Below are 7,043 nucleotides of genomic sequence, written 5' to 3' on the forward strand. Positions count from 1 at the left end.
TTATTTTAAAAAACAGATAAAAAAACACCTTATGGAACAGCGGGGACCGTGAAAGCAACACAAACATTGGCACAGACACATGCACCACACACACACACACATTAGATAACATACGCACTATACATACACATGGATTTAGTCATGTAGATATGTGGTAGTGGTGGAGTAGGGGCCTGAGGGCACACAGTGTGTTGTGAATGGGGATCCATAATAAATACAATTACAAAAAAATTAGAATGCATTAGATTGAAGGTAACAGTCCCCAGATTAGGGCTACAGGTAAAAAAACACTGGCTGTTATTGACAAGCATATGCCTATTCAGTTCATATCCATATTTTAATATTTGATTCAGTGAATGAAATTATGACCCCATCCTCAGTAGCCTATTCCAGCAGGCTACTGTAGGCAACGAACACTTCTTACCTCGAAATCACCTCGTTGTTCATGTTGAATAAATTGTCTGTCAATTTGAACTAAACGAGCTGCTAAATCATTCATTTTACACATCTTGCCTAGGCTGACTTACATCTGAAATTAGATGTAGGCCTATCAGGGGCTATAGGCTACCTGCATCTATCTAACCAAACCATGGCAAAGTGAATTACAATCATAAACCCCCATTTTAGTCAGTAGGCCTAGCCTATGCCTATTGAAATGACAAGTCAATCCCGCAAATAGGCCATTTATAACGGTTTGTAGTCTTAACATCTGGCACTTAATATTTGCACAATATAGCCTAACATGCGTTTTTTGGGGAGTTTAATAAGAGAATTATGTTTTCTCTTGCGAAAATTTCAAATTCCTTTTATTAGTAATTATTATTTGATGGAAAACCAAATTTTTCTTCTTAGGTCATTAGAAGTTAAACTGAGATTCCTTAATTTGCTCGATAACGTTATGGAAAAAGGGGTTTATTGGCTAAACGCGGCAACTCCTCTTTTATAGATTTTTTTTTTCAGGGATAGTTTTCAGGCCTTGTGGACAGGTTTTGAGTAGTCATTGGCCTAGAAAATTATAAACTAGACCTGACAACCTTGCTCATCCCCTGGGTCTGGCCTTTAGGGAGTCCAGAATCCAGTTGCTGTATTTACCTTGACCAATAAAAGTTTGAAATGTGGGAATGAGTGGTCTCATCATTGAACATAATTTTGTCGACTTTTTTGATGTATGTTACTCCTTTTTTCGTGATATCCTATTGGTAGTTACAGTCTTTGTCCCGTCGATGCAACTCCCTACTATCAAGGCACAAGGCGCAGACGCAGATGCAGACACAGGAGGCAGATGGTTGGAGGTCTTACAATGTTTATTTATTCAAAGGGGTAGAGCAAGAGAATGGTCGTGGACAGGCAAAAAGGTCAAAACCAGATCCGAGTCCAGGACGTACAGAGTGGCAGACAGGCTTGTGGGTCAAGGCAGCAGAATGGTCAGGTACAAAGTCCAGAAACAGACAAGGGTCAAAACCGGGAGGACTAGAAAAAGCAGGAGAACGGGAAAAAACGCTGGTTGACTTGGAAACATACAAGACGAAACTGGCACAAGAGAGACAGGAAACATCTCCGGGACCACCGACACGAGATGGCCGTCCTCGCTTCGCGTTCCTTGGAAAATATGGCAGGTATTTTGTTTTGTTTATCGTGTATATTTTCTCTACATCGTACCACCAGGATAATCTTAGGTCTTTCATTACATACAGATCTGGGAAGAACTACTGAATATACGATTAACGTCAACTCATCGATCGTTCCTACCAGGAATATGGACTTTCCGTAGAAACGGATCCAGTGTTTTGCCTTCCACCCAAGTACAATTGGATCTTGATCCCACCGGCGCACCCTTTGTCGCGACGCCGTAAAAGGCAAGACGAGAGGCGTCTCCTGGTCAGTCGCAACGGGCACATCGCGCTCCACTCCCTAGCATTTACACTCGTCGCGCAATGCCAGTCTCGTTGAACAATAAGTTGATGAAATGCCGAGCGACGCTAGCATTCCAAGAGAGACATCAGTATGCAACGCTTGCTCTGCCTTCAACGGAAACATGGCTAACTCAAGAGACGCTAACGGAGTCGGTGCCAGCCAGGCTGGTGTTCTTCATTGGCATGCGCGCCGACAGAAACAAACATCTTACTGTAAGAAGAGGGGTCGGCCGGGCTATTGGCCTTATGATTAACGAGACGTGGTGTGATCATCATAAACAACCACAACAGAACTCAAGTCATTCTGTTTCCACCTGATCTAGAACTCCTCACAATCACAATGTCGACCGCATTATCTAACCAAGGTAATTTCTCTTCGATCATAGATCACAGCCTGTATATCTATTCCCACCCCAAGCAGGACACATCGTATGGCCCTGAACGAACTTTATCTGACTCTTTGTTGTAAACTGGAAACCACACACCCTTAGGCTGCCATTCATCGTACTGGGATTTTAACAAGGCAAAATCTTAAAAACAAAAACTCCCTAAATTCTATCAGGCGGGCATATCGATTTGTGCTTACCAGGGCGTGGGAAAAACCCTAGATCATTGTATATTACTAATTTCCGCGACGCATGATAAGGCCCTCCCCCGCCCCCCTTTCGGAAAAGCTGATCCACGACTCCATTTTGTTGATCCAGCCTACAAAACAAAACTTAAAACAACAAGCTCCCGCCGCTCAGGTCTGGTCAACGCTGGTCCGACCAATCTGATCCCACGCTTCAAGACTGCTTCCGATGCACGCGGATTGGAATATGTTCGCGCATTGCGTCCAACAACAATATGCACGAATATGCTTGATTCGGTGAGCGAGTTCATTAGGGAAGTGCATTGACCATGTCGTACCCACGAGGCAACGATTAAAACATTCCCAAACCAGAAGAAACCGCTGGATTGACCGGCTAGCATTCGCGTGGAAACTTGAAAGCCACACGAACCACTGCTATTAACCAGGGCAAGGTGCCGGAAGCATGACCCGGAATACAAACCAGTGTAGCTATTCTCGTCCGCAGGCAAATCAAACAGGGACTTAAGTCCCGAGTACAGGAGCAAATTCGAGTCGGCAACTTCAAACACTCAAGACACAAGAGGTATTCGTGGCAGGGTTCTACAGTCAATCACGGATTTCAAAAAAGAAAACCAAGCCCCGTCGCGGGACCAGGATGTCTTTAGCTCCCAGACAGGGCTAAACAACTTTTTTGCCCGCGTTTGAGACAATACAGCTGCCACTGACACGTCCCCCTTACCAAAACCGTGCAGGGCTCTCCTTCACTGCAGCCGAGGTGAGTAAAACATTTAAACCGTGTTAACCCTCGCAAGGCTGCAGGCCCAGACGGCATTCCCAGCCGCGTTCCTCAGGAGCATGCGCAGACCAGCTGGGCTGGGTGTGTTTACGGACATATTCCCAATCAATCCTTATCCCGTCTGCTTGGTTCCCACATGCTTCAAGAGGGGCCACCATTGTTCTGTTCCCAAGAAAGCTAAGGTAACTGAGGGCTAAACGACTACCGCCCCGTAAAGCAACTCACTTTCCGTCATCATTAAGTTGCTTTGAGAGACTAGTCAAGGACCATATCACCTCCACCTACCGGACACCCAGACCCACTCCAATGTCTTACCGAACCAATAGGGTGCCACAGACGACGCAATTTCGCAACCACACTTGCACACTGGCCCTAACCCATCTGGACAAGAGGATAACCCAGTGGGAGAATTGCTCGTTCGATCGATTACAGCTCAGCATTTAACAACCATAGTACCCTTCCAAACTCGTCATCAAGCTCGAGGACCCTGGGGTCCTGCGACCCCTGCCCTGTGCAAACTGGGTCCTGGACTTTCCCTGACGGGCCGCCCCATGGTGGTGAGGGTAGCGTAACAACATCTCCACCCCGCTGTCATCCTCAACACTGGGGCCCCAACAAGGGATGGCGTTCTGAGCCCTCTCCTGTAACTCCCCTGTCTCACCCACGACTGCCGTGGCCAGTGCACGGCCTCGCAAACTCAATCATCAAGTTGTTGCGGGATGACAACTCACAGTGTAGGGCTTGATACCATACAACGACGAGACGGCCATCACAGGGCAGAGGGTGAGGGCCTCGGGAGTGTTTGGTGTCAGGAAAGATAACCTCCACTCAACGTCAACAAAACCAAAGGAAGATGACTTGTGACATTCAGGAAACCAGCAGAGGGAGCTCTACACCCCCGATTCCACATCGACGGGCAGTAGTGGAGAAGGTGGGAAAGTTTTAAGTTCCTACGCGTGTACACATCCGGGACCAAAGCTGAGATCTGGTCCGACCCACACAACAGCGCGCTGAAGAAGGCCGCAGCCCAGCGCGGCACTCTTCAACCTCAGGAGGCTGTGATAGAAATCCTGGGGCTATGTCACCAAAAGCACTTCACAAACTTCTACAGATGCACAATCGCAGAGCATCCTTCGGGCTGTATTCAGCCGTCCTGGACGGGCAACTTGCTCCGACCCACAACCGTAAGGCTCTCCAGAGACGGCTTAGTGAGGTCTGCAGAACGGCATCACCGGGGCAAACTACCTGCCCTCCAGGACACGCTACACCACACGATGTCACAGGCAAAGCCATAAAGATCATTGTCAAAGTGACAAAAACGAGACCACTCCACGCCACTGCCTGTTCACCCCGCTATCATCCAGGAAGGCGAAGGTCAGTACAGGTGCATCAAAGGCAGGGACCGGAGAGGACCTGAAAAAACAGCTTCTCATATCTCAAGGCCATCAGGACTGATTAAACAGCCACCACTAAACAATTTAGACGGCCGCTGTGCCAACCATACTGCACCTCAACGTCCAGCCACTTTAAAAATGGGAATTGATTGGAAAACTACTGAAAAATGTACCACTTAGCCCACTTTTAAAACAATGCCACTTCAATATAATGTTTTACATACCCTACATCTACCCATACTCAAGTCAGTTAAACTGTCTAACTACTCTATAATCAGTCTACTGCATCTTGTCCCGATTCTGTTATGTGTGAATACATATGTTACCACTAGCCACTTTAAACTATGCCACTTTATGTTTACATCTGACCTACCCAGTACTCATCTCATATGTATCTATACCGTACTCTATTACCATTCTACCTGCATCTTGGGCCTACTGCCCGTTCTGCTTACCACACTCATTCAATATATCTTTTATGTAATTATTCTTTATCCCCTTGACACTTGTGCTGTGGTATAGGTAGTAGTTGATATCTCCTCTTTCACACACACACACACATAAGATAACATACGCACTATACATACACATGGATTTAGTCATGTAGATATGTGGTAGTGGTGGAGTAGGGGCCTGAGGGCACACAGTGTGTTGTGAATGGGGATCCATAATAAATACAATTACAAAAATTTGGATGCATTAGATTGAAGGTAACAGTCCGTCAGATTAGGCTACAGGTAAAAAAAACACTGGCTGTTATTGACAAGCATATGCCTATTCAGTTCATATCCATATTTTAATATTTGATTCAGTGATTGAAATTATGACCCCATCCTCAGTAGCCTATTCCAGCAGGCTACTGTAGGCAACGAACCACTTCTTACCTCGAAATCACCTCGTTGTTCATGTTGAATAAATTKGTCTGTCAATTTGAACTAAACGAGCTGCTAAATCATTCATTTTACATCTTGCCTAGGCTGACGTTACATCTGAAATTAGATGTAGGCCTATCAGGGGCTATAGGCTACCTGCATCTATCTAACCAAACCATGGCAAAGTTGAATTACAATCATAAACCCKCATTTTAGTCAGTAGGCCTAGCCTATGCCTATTGAAATGACAAGTCAATCCCGCAAATAGGCCATTTATAACGGTTTGTAGTCTTAACATCTGGKACTTAATATTTGCACAATATAGCCTAACATGCGTTTTTTGGGGAGTTTAATAAGGAAGAATTATGTTTTCTCTTGCGAAATATTCAAATTCCTTTATTATTAGTAATTATTKATTTGATGGAAAACCAKATTTTTCTTCTTAGGTCATTAGAAGTTAAACTGAGATTCCTTAATTTGCTCGATAACGTTATGGAAAAAGGGTTTATTGGCTAAACGCGGCAACTCCTCTTTTATAGATTWTTTTTTTTCAGGGATAGTTTTCAGGCCTTGTGGACAGGTTTTGAGTAGTCATTGGCCTAGAAATTATAACTAGACCTGACAACCTTGCTCATCCCCTGGGGTCTGGCCTTTAGGGAGTCCAGAATCCAGTTGCTGTATTTACCTTGACCAATAAAAGTTTGAAATGTGGGAATGAGTGGTCTCATCATTGAACATAATTTTGTCWGACTTTTTTTGATGTTGTACTCCTTTTTCGTGATATCCTATTGGTAGTTACAGTCTTGTCCCGTCGATGCAACTCCCCTCTATTTCCAATGGCACAAGGCGAGACGGCAGATCGCAGACACAGGAGGCAGATGGTTGGAGTCTTACAATGTTTATTTATTCAAAAGGGGTAGACAAGAGAATGGTCGTGGACAGGCAAAAAGGTCAAAACCAGATCCGAGTCCAGGACGTACAGAGTGGCAGACAGGCTTGTGGTCAAGGCAGCAGAATGGTCAGGTACAAAGTCCAGAAACAGACAAGGGTCAACCCGGAGGACTAGAAAAAAGGAGAATGCAAAAGCAGGAGAACGGGAAAACGCTGGTTGACTTGGAACTACAAGACGATACTGGCACAGAGAGACAGAAAACAGGGATAAAATACACTGGGGAAAACAACCGACACCTGGAGGGGCGGAGACAATAACGAGGACAGGTGAAACAGATCAGGGTGTGACACCTACCGGACTCGCGGAGAGGCGAAGGTCGAGAGCTCCATGCGTCCTCCAAAACACAACCCTGCCAAGCTGCTCGCTTAAACCCGGAAGCCAGCTGCACCAATGTGTCAGAGGAAACACCGTCTAGCTGGTGACTAAAATCAGCTTGCAGGTGCCTGGCCCGCCACAAGAAATCACTAGAGCGCGATGGTACAAGGAAATCCCGTCGGCCAAACCCTCCCCTAAACCCAATTGTGCGCGCCTCATTGGTCTCCCGG

The sequence above is a fragment of the Salvelinus sp. IW2-2015 genome, unplaced genomic scaffold, assembly GCF_002910315.2.
Source record: "Salvelinus sp. IW2-2015 unplaced genomic scaffold, ASM291031v2 Un_scaffold1077, whole genome shotgun sequence".
Lineage (NCBI taxonomy): Eukaryota > Metazoa > Chordata > Actinopteri > Salmoniformes > Salmonidae > Salvelinus > Salvelinus sp. IW2-2015.